The 21,911-nt window shown below is 37.0% G+C and overlaps 1 pseudogene; it reads right to left on the reverse strand.

Annotated features, from left to right (window-relative positions):
* Positions 1–1,921: 1,921 nt before the first annotated feature.
* On the reverse strand, positions 1,922–2,721 carry LOC146939197 (PRA1 family protein B1 pseudogene; annotated as a pseudogene).
* Positions 2,722–21,911: the final 19,190 nt, after the last annotated feature.

Genomic DNA, 21,911 nt, shown 5'->3' on the forward strand with positions numbered 1-21,911 from the left:
ACCTCCCTCAAAAAAGAATTAAAAAAGTTCATTTCTGAGATATGACCTGAGTTCACCACCGCACCTACCCCCCGACTCCTCCAACCTACACACCGTATTAAAATCAGCAACAATACACCAAGCTCCCTCCCCTAATGTCATCTTCATCTCCAAAAAGATGTTCCAACAACCTTCTTTTTGCTACAAAGTCACATTTTGAATACACATTTATAATTATACATCTTTGATTTTGATCCTCCCACTCCAAACAAACTCCAACAAAACCTTCATCGAAGAAAGAGAAAATAAGTCTTGAGTTTGATTTATTCCATAAGGATATTATCCCTTCGCTATTACTCTCCAAATGAAACAACACCCAATCACAATCTTCATTTCCCCATAAGTTACAACAAAGATTTTGTCGTCACGCTCTCCAACTTTGTCTCTTGGATGGCCAAGAAATGCACCTTCTGGCCAATCATTAACTCCTTAATTTTATTTCTTTTCAAACTCCTCACAATCATCGCACATTCAGGCTCTATTTGGCAAGGCCAAAAAGTTAACTATAGTGAATAGCTTATAAGCTTGTATGACAAAATAAGCTACGTTTGATAACAATCTTTTCATCACGAGCTTATAGCTGATTATACTAGCTTATAGCTTATTTTTTAGACGCTATTTCAAGTAGCGTTTAAGCTTATAATTTTTAGCTTATCATTTTTTATTATATTTTTACCCTTATCATTTTAATTAAAACTGAGCTTTGCCCTTTATTATATATTAAAACACACTTATTACATTTTCAATGCTTTGCCTCTATTTTATTTTGTTACTACATTTTCAGTTGCCATGTACTCCCTCATTTTCTAAATATAAGTAAAATTGACTTTTTAAGTTCATTAATTTAATGATGTATGTGATTCATAATATGGACCACATACATCATAATGAACCTAAAAAGTCAATTTTGCTTATATTTAGAAATGGATGGAGTATATTACGATTTTTTTTGACAAGATGTATATTACGATTTGTTTTAACTTTTTTTTTCTTGTAAGAATTTTTATTTTAAAATAAATTTTTATACTTTATTTTTCTAAAACAAATTTTATACTTTATTTTTTTGTAGTATAAAAACTGAAATGGAATAAATTTAAAATAAAATTTCAGCAGAAAAAATAATATTTTTCTTGAAAGAGAAAACAAGAATAACTTAATAATATATAAAATATATATTAAGAACATAATTTAATAATTTAATTAGAATTACAAATGTCCTTTTATGTCATTTACATTTATCAGCTAATTTAACCGCTAATTTTACCAAACACTTTAATTAGCTTATCAGCTATTAGTCATCAGGCTTAAGCAATCAACTATAAAGTATCAGTCATTAGTTATCAACTATAAGCTATCTGCTATCAGCTATCCGCTATTTTTACCAAACAAAGCGTAAAATTTATACAAATCATTAATCACCAACTATTATCCCTCTTTCTTCATTTCTCTTGACGTCGATATCTTCCAAATTCACTTATCTGTTCAATGTCATGCCATTGTGAAGGGGAACCCATCCGATTTTTATGGCAAAAAACGCGAGCCGCCTCAATCACTTTCAAAAAGAACCTCCACTGGTTGACAAAGGTGATTCTGACACCACTGAACTTGAATCCCCCATCAATAATCTAAGCTATGAAGCTAGTGTGGATTGAGCTTGTAATACACCTTATTAATTGTAGTCAGTGAAGTAGTTAAGTGAGATGAAATTCAATGGGTAAAGATCCTCTCCATTTCTTAAAATAAATGGAGGATGTCTTTTAGAGAGAGACACACACACACAAAATTTATAGTGGATCCCACCATCATGAATTATTTTATATTTTTTCCAAAAAAAAATTGTATCTATATTTCTTCAAATGAAAGAAATAAAGAGGATTCCAACTCAAATTCAATAAATACTGATATATTAGTGGCAAAATAAATAAATAATACATTAATATTCTAAAGTAACAATTATTTTGAGACAAAGTAAAAATACTAATTAAAGAGACTATTAAAATAAGACCAAAAGAGTAGTAAATGTAAAAAAGAGTTAAAAAACTATACTATACTATTATTAGGCTCATATGAACTCCTAGATATGGACCCATTTTCAACTAAGGGAAATAGGCCAAAATACCAGGACCATGGTTCTTGTTGCTCAAGGAACAAATCCTCCGGAACACAAATCGCTCCATGAGCACACACAATCCCCACCCCCACGATCACAGCATAGACAATCACCGATACAATGCTCGTCACCACAACCACCACAATAGTTACTACAATCAGCACAACCAGTAACTCATTTTTCGAAAACACGCGGTCGAAGATCACGAGTTTCTTCTCGGGTGGCTGGAGAGTGTAGAGAAAAAGCCACGCACCGACAAGGGAAATGAGGAGAAGGAGCAAAAGAGGACGCGAGAGGAGCAACGTTGCGAGAACAAACATTAACACAATGATGTAGTTGATGTGGAAGTAGTAAACGTTCTTCCGGATTCGGAAAAAGGCTTCCGTGAGTGATTCTGGAATGGAGATGGTGCTACGGTCTATGAGTTCGGTCCATTGACGGTGATGAACATGGTGGTGGAGATTCGTCAAAGAGGCTCTGAGAGTCGTGATGGCTATGGCTATAGGGACCCTGAGCTTCTCCAACGACATTGTTGTTTGGTATTTGTTTCACTTTCATTGAATCATTTTCGTTTCTTTTAAATGATGGAGTTTAGAGTTCGTGTAAAATGCAAGCTAGAGTTGTTGACTTATAGTTCAAATATGCATGAATGAAGATATAAAATTGTGTTGCTTGATTCTTCAGTAATTGCATGCATGTTGTTATTTGATAACGTGAATAAGAAAATTCCTAGTCAATGAATTGTAGATTTAGAAACTTTTATTATATAGCCTTTACTTATTGTTAAAGAATTTAATTTATTTATATTTATATATACTACTAACGTAAAACTTTTTTACGGGTGCATGGAATAATATCATGCCGCATGGATGATTTTAAAAATATTTTAGGAACTAACCTAAAAACATGACATTTAGTGTTATTTGATTGAATGCATGTGTAAAAAAAATATTACATTGTAAATGCATAATTATACTTAATTGCGGTTTTGGGTATCTGTTTTACGAGATTAGCGAAATCAGTCCTTCTTCTATTTCAATTTTTCCCCAGTCCTTCTTCTATTTCAATTTTTCCCCAATTTGGTCCCTCAGTTGAATTTTCCCCAATCTTTGTTCTTTGTTATTATCTTCAATTGTTGTACTTCTTGTTCCATTTTCGTTATTGTTAGAAACTTCTTTTTCCATCCTCCATGGGTTCGTCGATTTTTCTTCGTTTTGTGACTTCTCTGTTGTTTCAGTTACATGGTACAAAACTTCCAATTTGTTTAATTGAATTGATGAGAAGATGACAGAACTATCAAATGAAATTATATTTTGTCTCTTTTGAGAATGATTGATGATTTGAAGAAGAAGGACAATGTGTCAAGAAACCATGATGATGAACTCAAGTTGAAGTTAATTAAGGACAATGTGTCTTGGGTGTTGACTATTGTACTTTTGAAAGGATCAATGTATTATTGAAGTAATTGAAAGGGTTAGGTATGTAGTGTCTAATGGGGTAATTTAGGCAGTTAAGTCCATTGTAATGTAACTGTGTATTAAAATTTATTATGAATGGATGTCATGTTGCTGAAATTTTTGAACATAACTGTGTTTTATAAAAGGGAAAATAACAAGAATTACAACCAAAGTTCCTCAAAATCTGAAAAATTAGTGCAAGAAATTGGTTTGAATTTTGTTCCAGGCCGGCTACAAGACCTGACAAGCCAAGGCCCAATCAACTAAGGCCTAGTAAGGACAGGCCCACGATGGCGATTGATAGAGCCAAACCGCAAGTGCACGGTCTATCGAAGTAATAGTAGTAAAAGAGTATCGTTCCGCTAGGGAGTTATGAATCCGATTAACTTTTAGATAATGATTAGGAAGGAAGAAAGATTATAAAAAGGGCTGAAGGTAAATAACAATAATAATAATAAAAGAGCATTGGGATTATTGGTTCATCATAACAACGAATCTTTTCACAAGCAAGCCTTAAACTTATAATTATGCGTTAATCTTAATTTCTAAGGACAAGTTTCTCTTTAGCATATCACAGCTTCTCTCGAAGTCAGTGAGTGTATCCCTCCAACAACCACACCTATTCTCATGGGTGATTGCCTTTGGGACCCTTGAAGATCGAAACTTTATGTGTCCCAAGGTTTGCTAGACTATTCTCATGTTTCGCAAACCTTGTCTAAATTCACTTGTTCGGATATCAAAGCTCCGCGTTCGCTTTATGAATTGATATCTGTGATGATGAATTAACCATTATCAAACCCTCCGCGTTCGCTTCCACAGTTTGATAATAATTAATTCATGTTAAAACGGTGAATTTAGATTAGGAATTAAGGTAACATATAATTAGGGTTTAAGGCTTGGCTTGATTCGGATTACGTTATTAGACTTATCCAACAATCCCAAGACAAAGAAGAGTCTACTCACTAACGTTCATTGTAGACATGGGGGAAGAAGAGAGAAAGCAATAAAGTAAAAGAACAATAATATAAAAGTGAACTTTTATTCCAAGAACAAAAGATGAATGTTTATGATGGAGTGCTACTCTATTTATAGCTTTACAATTGACTTAGAAACTAAGCTACTATAAGGGCAAAACAGTAAAGCTGCAACGGAGTAACTTGGGCTTGAAGAAAAGCAGCAAAAGTGGTCCTGGAGGGTGGCACGGCCGTGCCACATGTTGGCACGGGCCGTGCCAAGCTTCTGACTTGGTAGAGACATATTTTTGTCTCGTATCTTCGTATTCTTGTACTGTATTTGCTCCAGTCCTCTTTCTTTTGCTCCAAGACACCTTCCACCATATATTCGTTCCTAAAATATAATAAAATGCAATTTAAAGTAAAAGATTCAAAAAGGAAATAATATTAAAATAAAATAAAACCAAATCTAAATAAAACGATACTAAATAATGCATAAAACTAGACTAAATTATGACTCATCAAACTCCCCCACACTTGAATCTTTGCTTGTCCTCAAGCAAAAGGCAATGGACATAGCAGCAAATAAAAGGATTAATTATGGCAATGCAATTGAAAACACAAGTCTCTTTGAAGGTTTTGTTTCAAGTACACTAATCACAATTTCAAACATTCCTCGTGAACCTATTCAACCCAACATCAAGTCTCAAGTGAGTGTGTGTGTGTGCAGTCCAACCCTTTTCTTGCTCCTGTATAAGACAGATATTATGAGGAACAGGTTCTATCCTTAATGCTAAAGTAACCGAGAAAAGTCCTTTCTTCATTTCATATAAGAATGATGGGAATTTAAGTTAAAATTAAATTAAATTAACAATTAAGCACAAAGGGGCTGCAGATGCTTAGGGGCTATCTATCCTCATAGGAATTCTTTTTGGATGTAATTGTCCTTTCCCCCTAGATTCAAAATCACCCTAAGCAGTGCTGCAAAATTATTATTTGTTTCATCTCCGCGTAGGAAGTCTTTTTTGATGTAATTGTCCTTTCCCCCTAGCATTGATGAATTTGTTTCACTTTAAGTTCAAATTAGGGAGTCACCACCACAATTAGGAAGTTAGGGATTGTCCTTTCCCCCACATGTTGGTGCCATTCTCCCGCCCCATTATAACTTTAACAATTAAGCATATAACAATTAAGAACATTTGATTTTCCCACACAAACTTATACTACTTTTACTCTTAAGACTTTAAAGGGTCTAAGTTAACACTAAAGATAGAACGTGCTCCTTAAAATACCTATTCATACACTTGCTCAAAGATTGCAACTGGGTGCTTTTCTCATTGGAGATTTTTCACAATAAAACAAGATGTGGGTATAACAAGAACACAAGAAACACAAGAAACTACTTTCATGTACAAGAAACAACTTTTAAAGAAGAGACAAAACAAAAAATTTTATGCCATATTTTACATTAAAAACAAGCTACTAATCATGCCTCTTGCTATAAAAACAAAACAAAAGAATAAAGTTCAAGGGAGTTTGGGAACACTACGACTCTAGACACTTTATTAGGCCCCCCCACACTTAGGAGAAGCATTGTCCTCAATGATTCAAAAGAAAAGAAAAGAGAAGAAGAAGAAGAAGATGATGAAGAAGAAGGAGAAGAAGAAGAAGAAGAATTAGAATAGAGAAGAGTAGAGGAAGAGGAAAGCTCACAATTTTATTGAGGTCCATAGTGGACTTTGGAGGTGAAGGTGTTGCATCATATTTCAGAGCATTTGATTGTTTTCTTCATTTATTCGATTGCTCCTTTGGACATTGGTTCTTTCAACACCTTGTCTTTGTTGCTCGGTGCTTTATTCTTTGAACTTTGGTTTGCATCAATGCCCACCGTGTTGGAACAAAATGTGTTTAACAATAAACCTTAAAGAGTTTTGATGATAACAAGGTATTAAAAATTGTAAATTGGATTAGCTAATATTTGTTCAAGTGTACAGGACCATAATTATAAAGTTACATCATCATTGGTTCTGAATGAGCAAATAAAGAGCTATGGAAACAACAAAAATTTGAAGCTTGGACGCTCCTGAAGGCAACTTGCTCCTGAAGAAAAAGCGCTCCTGAAGTCAAGCTGCTCCTGAAGAAATAGCGCTCCTGAAGTAAGCTGCTCCTGAAGAATAGTGCTCCTGAAGACAAGAGGTCCAGAAGTCACATCATCAGAAGCTGCATCATCAGAAGCTGCAGAAGTCATCTCATCAGAAGCTGCATCATCAGAAGCTGCATCATCAGAAGCTGCCTCATCAGAAGCCATTTCACCAGAAGCTGAATATCAACTGGATTTGCAAAGAATCAAGAATTGAAGAATCATCAATGCAAAAGCTGTCTATTGGATTCGAAAACACAAACAAAGGATTAGTGGAGCTTGCAACGGTCATTTCAAAGGTGTTTGAAGGTGTGTGTTTGCAATTTGGACGAAAGCGTTGACATTGTACTTTGTACGAATTGTACAACCACGTTCTCCACTACTCTGTTTTGTGTCTGCACTTCAAGACAAGAAAACAGCTCCAGAATACGGTCTCGCCTGCATAGATGTTCCTTTGGATAAGGAATGGATTTCAAATTTGTTCTTCATAGGACAACAACCAAATCAGGCAAAAGATCATTGGTGAAAGATCAAGCTTCAACAACGACTCTTTGGTGTGCTGGCAATTTCACAACGTCTCTTTCACACCTCTATATAAAGGAGTGAAGACCTAGAGAATTGGTAATGCAAGAACGCTGAACGAAAGACTCACAAAGATTTTCACAAGTACCAAACCTCTGCTGAAATTGTTCTGCATTCACTTAGAATTTCTGTGTCTCAAAGTCATATCTTAGAAATTCTTAAGTCCATTGAGTCTGTATCTGATTTGTATTGTGAGCACCTCTGATTGTATATCAAGTGTTCAACCTTAAACAATTTTCTGTGTAATTTTGTTTAGTTAGGAAGTCTCTTGCAGTTGTGCTTGAGCAGGAAGTCTCTTGATTGTGTTCTTGAGCAAAGGAAGTCTCTTGCTTGTGTGCTTGAGCATTGGAAGTCTCTTGCTTGTGTGCTTGAGCATTTGTAATCAGATATTACTCATAGTGAAATCTCCTTGGAAGTGCAAGGGGGACTGGACTACTTCCGGATTGTGGAAGGAACCAGTATAATTGCTTTGTGTCGTTCTTCTTCTCTCTCTCTGTTTTATTCCGCTGCATTTAGATTCTGATCATCACTTCAGAAGCTGTCTCACTTAGCTTCTGATCAGTGTATTCAGTTGTTCAGAGAAACGAAGAATTTTTTAAAAACACAATTCAACCCCCCTTCTTGTGTTTTTCTCACCTTCAATTGGTATCTAGAGCCTTGGTCTGTTGTGTATCACTTAACCGTGCAACAGTCAAAGATCTGAGAAAAACATGTCTACTCCTACTCCTACTGGTCCTGGTGATACTAGCTATAAACATGTCTCACATGATTATAGTGATAGTAAGAAAACCAGTATTGGAAAAGTTCCAAAGTTCAATGGAGATGCTGAAGAGTTCTCTTGGTGGAAGACCAACTTTTACAGTTACATCATGAGCCTAGATGAAGAATTATGGGATATTCTGGAAGATGGTGTTGGTGATTTAGTCCTTGATGAAGAAGGAGCTGCTGTGGATAGAAAGAAACATACTCCAGAACTGAGGAAACTTTACAAGAAGCATCATATTATCAGAGGAGCTCTTGTCACTGCCATACCCAAAGCAGAGTACATGAAGATGAGTGACAAATCCACTGCTAAAGCTATGTTTGCTTCTCTCTGTTCAAATTATGAAGGGAGCAAGAAGGTCAAAGAAGCAAAGGCTCTCCTGCTTGTACATCAGTATGAGTTATTCAAAATGAAGGATGATGAAACTATTGAGGAGATGTACTCAAGGTTTCAAACCTTAGTTTCTGGTCTACAGATTCTAAAGAAGAGCTATGTTGCTTCTGATCATGTAAGCAAGATACTCAGAAGCTTACCTGCCAGATGGAGACCAAAAGTGACTGCCATTGAGGAAGCTAAAGATTTAAACACTTTAAGTGTCGAAGATCTTGTTAGTTCTCTCAAAGTTCATGAGTTAAGTCTTAATGAACATGAGTCTACTAAGAAGAGTAAATCAATAGCTCTTCCATCCAAAGGCAAGTCATCAAAAGCTCTCAAAGTGGTTGAATCTGAAGAGGAAGAACAGTCAAGTTCAGACTCTGAACCAGATACTGCTGAAATGGCCATGCTCTCAAACAGACTTCAATATCTGGCCAAGAAGAACAGAAAGTTTCTCTCCAGAAGGGGTAACTCCAGAAGCTCAAGGAAAGAAGATCAGAAGGGATGCTTCAACTGTAAGAAGCCAGGTCACTTCATTGCTGAATGCCCTGATCTTCAAAGAGAAAAGTCAAAGGACAAGTCAAAGAGGTCTACATTCAAACCAAGCAAATTCAAGAAGCAGATTAAGCAGAGTTTAATGGCAACCTGGGATGATTTGGGTAGTGAATCTGGATCCGATAAAGAGGAAGCTGATGAAGATGCAAAGGTAGCTGTTGGGTTGGTAGCAACAGCAACTTCAGAAGCTGGATCAGATTCAGACTCAGAAGATGAAAATGAGGTATATTCCAAAATTCCCAGAGATGAACTTGTTGAGTCACTTAAAGAACTTCTTACACATTTTGAAGTAAGAACCAATGAGTTGAAGGATTTAAAAGAAAAATATGCTGATTTGGTACAACAGCAAAAATCAACTCTATTGGATCTGAAAGCTTCTGAACAGGGACTTAGGGGCTTTGACTTCATGTGTAAAACATATGAAGACCAGCTCAGGTTCTTATGTCAGAAGCTACAAGAAAAGTGTAATGAAAAACCTTTAAGTAATCATGAAATTGCTCTTGAAGACTTCATTATATCTGGCATTGACAGAAGCAGAGTGGCTTCTATGATTTATAGCATTTACAAGAACAATGGCAGAGGAATTGGTTTTCCAGAAGTGAAACTGGAGAAAACCAATCTAAAGTCTTGTTGTGAATGCATCAAGGAAGGTCTGAAAACATTCTTTGTACCAGAAGGGGCTGAGTTGGAAACTGTTGTTCAATCAGAACCTGAAGCTTCTAGTTCTAAGGCTAAGATTACTTCAAAGCCAAAGAACTCTAAGTCAAAGGCTATGATCAAATCTGATTCCAAAACTTCAAAGGTTAGGATCCTGAAAAGATCAGAACCTATTCCTCAGAGTCTGGTGAAACCAAAATCTGGGGTTCTGAAGTCTAAGTTTCAGAAGAAGACAGTTACTGCTTCTGAAGTACCAAAACCTAAGGTGATGGTTAATCAGAAGCAACCCAACTCACAACACAAGGTACAAGAAGTGAAGAGTAAAGCCTTAAGTACTAACCTTCCAGGACCCATAGAACAATGGGTACCTAAATCTAAAAATGTCAATGATGCAGGTATGTCTAAGAGCAGTGCCAAAGCAAAGATCATGGTACCTAGACAGCGGTTGCTCAAGACACATGACAGGAGACAAGTCCATGTTCCTCAGCCTAACAATGAAAGAGGGAGGAAATGTGAAATTTGGAGGCAACCAGTCAGGCAGGATCATAGGTACAGGAACTATTGGTAATTCCTCTACCTCAATTAATAATGTATGGTTGGTAGATGGTCTTGAACATAACCTTTTGAGCATTAGTCAATTTTGTGATAATGGTTATGATGTGCTTTTTGAAAAACCCAACTGTACAGTAATCAACAAGGAAGACAAATTCATTGTGTTCAAGGGAAAGAGAGTTGACAATGTCTATAAAATCAATTTTTCTGAACTGGCTGATCAGAAGGTGATTTGCCTACTATCAGTGAATGATAAGAAATGGATGTGGCACAGAAGGTTGGGACATGCTAACTGGAGGTTAATCTCTAAGCTTAGTAAGTTACAACTTGTGAAAGGGCTACCAGACATTGACTATCATTCAGATGCACTTTGTGGTGCATGTCAGAGAGGGAAAATTGTGAAATCATCTTTTAAAACCAAAGACATTGTCTCAACCTCAAGACCTTTAGAATTACTCCATATTGATTTATTTGGACCAGTGAGTACTGCATCCTTATATGGAAGTAGATATGGATTAGTCATTGTTGATGATTACAGCAGATGGACTTGGGTGAAATTCATAAAGAGTAAAGATGTTGCGTGTGATGTATTCAGTAGCTTCTGCACTCAAATTCAATCTGAAAAAGAATCAAAAATTTTGAAAGTCAGAAGTGATCATGGTGGAGAATTTGAAAATGAGCCATTTGAAGCTTTTTGTGAAAAACATGGAATTTTCCATGAATTCTCTTCTCCTAGAACACCACAACAAAATGGAGTTGTAGAGAGAAAGAATAGAACTTTACAAGAAATGGCCAGAACCATGATTCATGAAAACAATTTACCAAAACATTTTGGGCAGAAGCAGTGAATACAGCATGCTATGTTCAAAACAGGATCTATATTAGACCTATTTTGGAGAAAACAGCATATGAACTCTTTAAAGGAAGAAAACCCAATATCTCTTACTTTCATCAATTTGGATGTACTTGTTACATTCTGAACAACAAGCTCTACCTAAAGAAATTTGATGCCAAGGCCCAAAGAGGAATCTTTTTAGGTTACTCTGAAAGGTCAAAGGCATACAGAGTGTATAATTCAGAAACACTCTGTGTTGAAGAATCTATGCACGTTAAATTTGATGACAAGGAGCTTGAAGATAAAACTTCAAAGCAAGGTGAAAGTTTTGCAGAGATACAGGTTCCTGAAGCTACTCCAGAACCTGATCAGATAGCTGAGTCTGAAGATAGTCCAGAAGCTGAACCCACATCAGAAGCGCAAGATGAAACTGCTTCTGATGAAGCACAAGATGGCTCACATCAAGAAGATCCTCCCAGAAACACATTCAAACACAAGTCTTCACATCCTGAGGAGCTAATCATTGGAAACAAAGATAGTCCAAGAAGAACAAGATCACATTTCAGACAAGAAGAGTCAATGATTGGACTAATCTCAATGATTGAACCTACAACAGTTGATGAAGCACTTTCAGATGATGGATGGATCCTAGCTATGCAAGAAGAGTTGAATCAATTTCAAAGAAATGATGTGTGGGATCTGGTACCCAAACCTCAGCACAAGAACATTATTGGAACAAAATGGGTATTCAGAAACAAGCTGAATGAGCAAGGTGAAGTAACAAGAAACAAAGCAAGGCTTGTTGCACAAGGGTACAGTCAACAAGAAGGCATTGATTACACTGAAACATTTGCTCCAGTTGCAAGATTGGAAGCAATCAGGTTACTTCTTTCCTATGCAGTTAATCATGGCATAATATTATATCAGATGGATGTCAAGAGTGCATTTCTCAATGGTGTCATAGAAGAAGAAGTGTATGTTAAGCAACCTCCTGGATTTGAGGATATTAAATATCCTGACCATGTTTTTAAACTGAAGAAATCACTATATGGCTTGAAACAAGCTCCCAGAGCTTGGTATGATAGACTAAGTAATTTCTTAATCAAAAATGATTTTAAGAGAGGACAGGTTGACACTACACTCTTCAGAAGGACCCTTGGGAAAGATATTCTTGTTGTGCAAATATATGTTGATGATATAATATTTGGTTCTACTAGTGCATCTCTTTGCAAGGAATTTTCTGAGTTAATGCAGGATGAATTTGAAATGAGCATGATGGGAGAGCTGAAGTTCTTCCTTGGCATTCAAATCAATCAATGCAAAGATGGAGTCTATGTTCATCAATCAAAGTACACAAAGGAGCTTCTGAAGAAGTTCAAACTTGAAGATTGTAAAGTGATGAACACTTCAATGCATCCTACGTGCAACCTGAGCAAAGAAGATGAAGGAGCTAAAGTAGATCAGAAGCTGTATAGAGGTATGATTGGTTCTTTGTTATACCTCACTGCATCTAGGCCAGATATTTTATTCAGTGTATGCTTGTGTGCAAGATTCCAATCAGATCCTAGAGAATCTCATATGACTGCTGTCAAGAGAATCTTCAGGTATTTGAAGGGAACAACTAATCTTGGACTCCTTTATAGGAAATCCTTAGATTATAAGCTAATTGGATTCTGTGATGCTGATTATGCTGGTGATAGGATTGAAAGAAAATCAACCAGTGGCAATTGTCAATTTCTGGGTGATAACCTTATATCCTGGGCTAGCAAAAGACAAACAACTATTGCTATGTCTACAGCAGAAGCAGAATACATTTCAGCTGCAAGTTGTTGTACACAACTACTTTGGATGAAACATCAGTTGGAAGATTATCAGATAACTGCTAACAGTATTCCCATTTATTGTGATAATACTGCTGCTATTTGTTTGTCTAAAAATCCAATTTTGCATTCAAGAGCTAAGCACATTGAAATCAAACACCATTTTATCAGAGATTATGTTCAAAAAGGAATCTTAGATATACAATTCATTGATACTGAAAATCAATGGGCTGATATATTTACTAAGCCTTTAACTGTTGAAAGATTTGATTTTATAAAGAAAAATTTGAACATGCACTTCGTGTCTGATTAAATGTTTGCTTGCTCCTGAATAGGATTTTAGGTTCTGAAGTTAGTTCAGAAGCGGTAGTCCATCAGAAGCTCTTTATTGAGGTTCTGAGGAAAACTCGCTTCTGATGATGACATCAGCATCTGAAGTCCAGAAGCTGGATTTGTTGCTTCTGAATAGTTGAATTAGTGGAAACGTTGGGAGTTACTTGTTAAAGTAACTTCTGGCCCACTAACTTGGTAGTTACTCTGTGAACTTCTTACGTGGCCTGTATGTGTTGGTGTATAACTAAAAAGGGCAATGATGATTTAATAGCTATGAAAGTACTTTTCACGCGCCCCCAATTTTGTCATTAATGTTATGTTTGTTTGTCTCTTTTGAATTGCAATCGTTTTACTTTTAACACTTTGTCAATTCACACACTACTCACTCACAACAAACACATTTGCTCTCAAACCGTTTGCGAAGTAAGCGCATTCTCTCAATCTTAGAACCCTAAAAATCTTCATCTTCTTCAAATCTTCGTCAATCATCAAATGGCATCATCAAGCTCGCAACGAAAAGATTCAGTATCTACTTCAAGAATGGTCCCTGAATATGACTACAGAGGAAGAAGCATGAAATTGGAAGAATGGGATTTGCAAGTTCAGATAGAGAATCCAGTGGACTTTGATTCTCTGAATTTTCATAGGTGTTCTATCAGAAGCTACTATGAAGAGCAAGGACTCATGGATTATTTCAGAATGTTGAATGGACCAACATATGAAGCTCTGGTTAGACACTTCTGGGTAAGAGCAAAATTTTACAACAAAGCGGCATCCTTATCTGAGGAAAGTCAAATGGTGCTAATGTATCCTGAATTAGAAGGGAAAACAAGAGAAGAAATGGGTCTTGCGCCATTTGTTGAAGATGAAATCAGGTCCAGCATCTGTGGTATTCCAATAAGAATTGCACAATGGCACATAGAGTATGTTCTCAAGGCTGCAGCCTCTGGATACTACTCTGGAATTGATCTTTCAGATGCTGCTGAAAAACGCATTTGGAAAAAGCAAGCCAACTTGGTGATTTACAATTCTGAGAAGGAGAAGAAATATGCTGAATTGAGCATGGAAACCAAGATGCTTCTGAAGATTCAGAATGAGACCCTGTTTCCAAGTGGTGACTGTGTGAAGCCAAATCTAGCTCAGAAGGTCCTTCTCCAGCACTTCATCAAGAAGGAAAAGGTGAATGTGCCCAAATACGTGTTCAAGTACTTGGTAGAGTGTTTGAAGCAGAGTCAGCTACTGGATAAACCCTGGGTTCCTTATGGAAGACTCCTCTCAGAGATATTCTATCAAGGAGGTATCTTGAACAGTCTCAGTCAATCTCAAGGCTTCACAGATCAGCTACTTGACACAAAAACTGGAAAATTCATTAATGCTCATACTCTATTGAATATGAAGCTAATCAGTGAAGTCACCAAACTTCAAACTGATTTAAGTGAATCACTTGTTATGTCTGATCTTATGAAGGACTTTCCACCCATCTGCAAGAAGGATCCCATTGAAGTGCAATTGTACTATATCAAGGAACATTTTGAGGCAACCAATGAGAGAATCAGATTGGAAGATATTCCAGAGGAAATGTATGGTGGTGCTCTGCCACGAGCCAGAGGCAGAAAGTCAAAAAGGAAGATGACTGCAGAGCAATATCTAGAGGTTGAACAACCTACTAAAAAGGCAAAAGTTGCTGCTGACAAGCTCAAAATTGGTAGTCCATCAGTACCTTCTATTGAAGAAGCCATTGAAGACATGGACTCCAGGATGATCATGGGTGTTGACATTTCTCTTGATCAACCTGCTATACCAAAGAGGAAGAGAAAGCCAGCCTTGAGGAGAACCAAGGATTTTCCTCATATCACCTTAAGAGCTCAAGCTGCTTCTGATTTGAAGTTAAAAGAGTTACAAGAGAAGAAAGCAGCCGCTGAAAAAGTTCTGGAAATTGCTGCTGAGCTACGAGAGTCTGTAGTTTCAGAAGCCAAGCAACTGTTGCAGGTGTCCAGTGAATCTGCTAAAGAGGATTCTGATCCTGAACCAGAAAAGGTAATTAATATATCTTCAGATTCCGCATCCGCATCATTATCAGATTCTGATGATTCTGATGATGATGTACCCTTAGCTCAACTTTTTCAAAAACCAGTAAAAAGCCAATCAACATCAACCAAAACCAACGATAAGCCCTCTTCGTCAACTTCTTATGAACCAGTTGGCCACATAATTAATGAGAAGTTAGCTGAACTGGCTGAGCAGAGAGAAAGAGTCATTGATTCTATCTTTCGCCTTAACCCTCAACCCCTTTGCATTCAACCTCTCAACATGATTCCTCCTGAAAATGTTGAGTCCACCTCAGAAAAAGCCTCTGAAACAACTCCAGAAGCAGCTGCTTCTGAAAATGTTGTTTCAGAAAACCCTCATCAACAAACACCTGAACCACAAAAACCCACAACACCCCCACAATCACCAATAGCCATCACTGACCCCCAACTCAACACTCAAACAACAACTTCACCACAACAACCACCATCTGAAACTGAATTTCAACCTTTACCTGAACACTCTCCTGAACCAACTCCCATGGATGTTGACATCTCTCTAGTCTATGTTCAAGCCTCAACCTCCACCACACACATTGATTCTGACCAGCCCTCATCTTCTAACACACAAACACACCTTACCATTCCAGTTCCTAACCCTATTCAAGATTTAGAAATCAGTGATTCTGATCTTGAAATCCTTGAACATCCACCCACAAACATCCTGGAATCTGGATATATCAATTCTGAGCTTCTGACAATCTTGAGTCAGATGCACAATCTGGTGGATCAAAGAAGGACGATTGATCTCACAGGTGCATATGAAGACTCCTGGGTATCTCTTCAGAACCGGGCAGCTGGGGTTATTGAAGAAATCAAGGCCAAATGCATCAGAGTCAAGCAAGCTTCAGTCAGAAGGGTAATGGAGCATGTGAATCAGAGTCTGAGAGTAAGAAGCTCTACACTGCTCTTGGCAAACCAGCCTTTCTTCTTTGAAACGGATTACTTGACCAGAGAAGCAAGGCTGTGTAAGCTTATGAAGAAACAGATGGCACAGCAGCAGCAAGAAGCTAAAGAAAGGGAACAAGCTCTTCTTCAGAGGCAACAACAACTTGAAGAATTGTTGAAGAAGAAGATTGAAGAAATGGAAGAGATGAAGAAACAACAACAAACCAACCCTTAGTTGCACACCCTTGTGTTTTTCTTTGTTTGTTGTTTGTTTTATTTTCTTAGTCCTTGCTTCTGAAATCATCTTGTCTTATTTCTTTTGCTTCTGAATGCTTACTGATTCTGACTGTTTAGCTGCTTCTGACAATTGAATATACATGATTTTTTGCTCTGATTTATTTAGTTCATTGCTTAGTATACTCTCTCACGTTTGAGTTTTTCTCATATCTTTTTGTCTTTTATGCTTAGATTTATTTTAATTTTTTTTGATAATGACAAAAGGGGGAGTATATGTGACAAGTATTTAAAGGCTCTGAGCCCCATTAATGGCATTTGAAATTTTTGAAAAACTTCTATCTTTTTACCTTATTGGTATAAGCTATGAATGAACGAAGGAGTATCAAAATTCAAGTAAAGTTAATTGAACCATTCTTCTTATCTATAAGTTAATTCTTTCAATGATTCAATTTTGCTTTTAAGCTCTGATAATAATTATTGCGCGCAAAATGAATTTAATTAACCTGGATAGAACTTAGGGGGAGCTTACAAACCTCACCTTAAAGACTATCAGACTCAGGGGGAGTTTGAGCTTACAAACCTCAGATTCTGAGCTTACAAACCTCAGAACCCCAAAGTCAACTTGTTAATTAGATTAACAACAATTGATCAATTTTAAATACTTTTGTTTGTCATCATCAAAAAGGGGGAGATTGTTGGAACAAAATGTGTTTAACAATAAACCTTAAAGAGTTTTGATGATAACAAGGTATTAAAAATTGTAAATTGGATTAGCTAATATTTGTTCAAGTGTACAGGACCATAATTATAAAGTTACATCATCATTGGTTCTGAATGAGCAAATAAAGAGCTATGGAAACAACAAAAATTTGAAGCTTGGACGCTCCTGAAGGCAACTTGCTCCTGAAGAAAAAGCGCTCCTGAAGTCAAGCTGCTCCTGAAGAAATAGCGCTCCTGAAGTAAGCTGCTCCTGAAGAATAGTGCTCCTGAAGACAAGAGGTCCAGAAGTCACATCATCAGAAGCTGCATCATCAGAAGCTGCAGAAGTCATCTCATCAGAAGCTGCATCATCAGAAGCTGCATCATCAGAAGCTGCCTCATCAGAAGCCATTTCACCAGAAGCTGAATATCAACTGGATTTGCAAAGAATCAAGAATTGAAGAATCATCAATGCAAAAGCTGTCTATTGGATTCGAAAACACAAACAAAGGATTAGTGGAGCTTGCAACGGTCATTTCAAAGGTGTTTGAAGGTGTGTGTTTGCAATTTGGACGAAAGCGTTGACATTGTACTTTGTACGAATTGTACAACCACGTTCTCCACTACTCTGTTTTGTGTCTGCACTTCAAGACAAGAAAACAGCTCCAGAATACGGTCTCGCCTGCATAGATGTTCCTTTGGATAAGGAATGGATTTCAAATTTGTTCTTCATAGGACAACAACCAAATCAGGCAAAAGATCATTGGTGAAAGATCAAGCTTCAACAACGACTCTTTGGTGTGCTGGCAATTTCACAACGTCTCTTTCACACCTCTATATAAAGGAGTGAAGACCTAGAGAATTGGTAATGCAAGAACGCTGAACGAAAGACTCACAAAGATTTTCACAAGTACCAAACCTCTGCTGAAATTGTTCTGCATTCACTTAGAATTTCTGTGTCTCAAAGTCATATCTTAGAAATTCTTAAGTCCATTGAGTCTGTATCTGATTTGTATTGTGAGCACCTCTGATTGTATATCAAGTGTTCAACCTTAAACAATTTTCTGTGTAATTTTGTTTAGTTAGGAAGTCTCTTGCAGTTGTGCTTGAGCAGGAAGTCTCTTGATTGTGTTCTTGAGCAAAGGAAGTCTCTTGCTTGTGTGCTTGAGCATTGGAAGTCTCTTGCTTGTGTGCTTGAGCATTTGTAATCAGATATTACTCATAGTGAAATCTCCTTGGAAGTGCAAGGGGGACTGGACTACTTCCGGATTGTGGAAGGAACCAGTATAATTGCTTTGTGTCGTTCTTCTTCTCTCTCTCTGTTTTATTCCGCTGCATTTAGATTCTGATCATCACTTCAGAAGCTGTCTCACTTAGCTTCTGATCAGTGTATTCAGTTGTTCAGAGAAACGAAGAATTTTTTAAAAACACAATTCAACCCCCCTTCTTGTGTTTTTCTCACCTTCACACCGTTCATCATTATAGCTTCCACCAGCTTCTTGTTCATGGTGCAAGTTTGCACCTACCTCCGCTTTATCACCACCATCATCACCATCATTATGTACCTGTGGGTTAGTACCAACATAAAGAAAATTTTCCACCACCTCCGAATTATTTAAGTCCGGATTAGATAGAATAATCAAACAATAAGCTCTAATAATTTTCCATTCATATTGGTAATTGTGAGTAGGGTCATGAGTTCTAAGGAAGGACAAAGTAGTATATAAGTCTAGATAATAATTCCCCTCTATCCTCTTGATCCCTTGATTCACACTCACCCCAAACGTCCTAGCAAGAAAGGTGATGATTCCACCTACCATTATATCACCCTTATCATTCGGTTTCTTTTTAACAATTAAAACAAGATAATCAAGCAAATAATAACAAATGTTAATATGATGGTTATAAAGCATAGTCCACAACATAAACAACTCATTAATCCTCGTCATTCTTACCTCTTTTCTACTCTATTATGCATTCATGCCCATCTTTGGTTTTCATTAAACTCACCTGCTTCATGGCCATGATATTCTTCCTCTTGGTGCAAGTTAGCACCTACTCCCACATCATAGTGCAAGTTAGCATCGCCTCCCTCATCATCATCTTGCTCACTAAGAACCTGCACATCATCAACATACAACAAATTTGCTTCCACCTCGGTGGTAGTCCGAGATGGGTTAGAAAGTAAAAACATAATAGGCACATTAAGCTTTGAGTTAGTGATGGAGTGGTGGACGAGGTTTGATGAAATTTATAGCAATGAGGGTGTCCATGTTAAGTTTATTGTTTCCCTCAATTTGTTTGATCCCCTCATCCTCACCAATGCCAAAATGCCTAGCTATGTATGTAATGATGCCACCACTACTATATCTTCTTTACCGGCCGGTCTAGTACCGACAAAGTCTAGGTGATTTAATCAAATAAAAGCAAGTGTTGACCGGGTGGTTGTAGAGCATTGCCCATAACATGAACAACTCATCGGTTCTAGTGTTTCCAAGCTCGGTTCTACCCCAAATAGTGCAAGTCATTACCCTTTGAAGGTACCTAAGTACGGGGTTGTGAATGTTGCTAGTTTTGTTGGCTCTAGAGACAAATTGGGTTAGACTGGTGATACGTTCTCAAAGGAAAGTGGGTTGATAGTCAACCGGCTTAAGGCTAGGATCCCAAGAATCATGGATATACCCCTCGTTTGCAAAACCTAAGGCAAGTGCTGAAGAGACATATCATAATCAATATTCATTAGCCTGAAGGTGATTCTATGGTTGGGGTTATCAAAATTCAACTTATCTTTTGTAAAAATAATTGAGCTTAAAAATTCATAAGTAAAATTTTCATAACCCCGTATAGGTGTCAACAAATCAGTCCAACCTAACCGTCCTAGCAGCCTATAAACATCATCTTTAAGTCCTAGCACATTCAAATCATAAGAATCAGGATATCTAGAAGGATGTATGGGTTTGGAGATAAGAATTTTATACCTGTCCCTGTGTGAGTTGTCCTTAAACTTGATCCCATGATTCTTGACTTGTGCTTGCTTCTTTGAGGTAGGATCAGAAGAGCTTGCTGGTTCCTTACCACTTCTTCTTGAAGCCATTTGACCCTTGTTTGAATTGGTTTGAAGGTTTAGGGTTTGGGAAGATTTTTGGTGGAAAGGATTGGTTTAAGGTTGGGTTTTATGTTTGAATAAGGTTTTGGTGAATTATTGGTTTGGGTGGATGAAAGTTGTTTTTGATTGGTGGTTTGTGTTTGGAATGGAATTTGTGGTTGATTTTTGGAAGAATTGAATTGGTTTGATAAGGTTTTGATGAAGATATGAAGGTTTGAGTTTTGATGGTTATGGAGGTTTTAGAGAGAAGTTTGAAGTTAGAGAGAGGTTTGTGTTTGAGAAGGAATGGAGAAGAAGAGAAAAATTGAAGTTATTGATGTGTAGGAGTCGGGCACGGCCGTGCTAACCTTGGCACGGGCCATGCCAACATTCTGTGGCTTTGGCATTGTTTTGGCTTCAAACACTGGCACGGCCGTGCCAACCTTAGCACGGGCCGTGCCACCTTTCTGGTCACAGGGCTTCAAAAATTTTCATTTTCTTGAATCGTACTTGGACAATTACCTACAAAACAACTTAAAACAAAGAAAAACAAAACAAAAACAATTAAATGCGTGGGTTGCCTCCCACGAAGCGCTCTTTTAGTGTCATTAGCTTGACGGTCAATAGGTTTCTCTATCCTATACCCAATCTTTCACGAAGGGACAATGGCAGCAAACTGACACTATCTCCTAAGTCACACATGGCTCTTTCTATTTTCTCTGATCCTATGACACATGGTATGGAATAACGCTCTGGATCCTTAAGTTTAGATGACAACTTATTTTGAATTATTTCAATTAGTTTCCTAAACTGCTCATCTAACTTAGACTCATCAAACCCTTGTGGTAAAGGAGTGTTTGGATTATATGGTGGTGGAATGTTAAGCTTTTCACTCTCTACTACAACTTTCTCACTGTTTGGTTTTTCACTCTCTACCCCAACCTCAATTGTCTTGGTTTCTACAACAGGGTCCTCTAATTTCTTATCATCCCCAAGTGTAATAGAATTAATCGGGCCTTTGTGGTTGATTTCAGTTTGGCTCGGGAAGACTCCGGAGGGTTGTGGGGAAGAGGTTACTTGTTGGGCTACTTGAGGGATTTGAGCCTCAAGCACTTTGTTGTGAGTAAAAAGAGAATCCACTCTATTGAGAGAGTCATTCAAAATTCCAGCTTTGACTTTAAACTCTTGGTTATGCCTGATGTTATCTAATTCAAAATTTTCTATCAAAAGTTCCAAGTCGGATTTTTGAGGGACTCCTTGGTTGTTAAAAACAGGTGGTGTTGTTTGTTGTCCAAAAAAATTTTGAGGGTTTTGAATTTTTTTTTGCCTATTCCTAAACCCTTGGTTAAATTGAGCAATTTGCTCAGGATTTCTAACACTACCTAGTTGACATTCAACACCGGTATGACCAAATATTCCATAAACTCTTGAAGGAGGTAAAACAGGGGTAGAAGTCCATTGATAGTAGTTTTGAGCCATGCCTGAAATCAAAAAGTTAAAAGATAGAGAAAAAATAAATAAATAAATTAAAAGAGAGGAAGAAAGATATATTTTTTTTTTTTAGGAAAGAAATATAAACAAAATATAAAATAAAATAAAATAAAATAAAGCAAAAGATTTTTTTTTTATAAAATAAAATAAAATAAGGAAGAAGATTTTTTTTTTCAGTCTAATCACTATTAAAAAGTTAATCAAATTACAACAACTCCCCGGCAACAGCGCCAAAAACTTAATAGAGCCAAAC

The sequence above is a fragment of the Medicago sativa genome, chromosome 3 (assembly GCF_051527215.1).
Source record: "Medicago sativa cultivar Bolivia chromosome 3, Bolivia_mono, whole genome shotgun sequence".
In the NCBI taxonomy this organism is placed as follows: domain Eukaryota; kingdom Viridiplantae; phylum Streptophyta; class Magnoliopsida; order Fabales; family Fabaceae; genus Medicago; species Medicago sativa.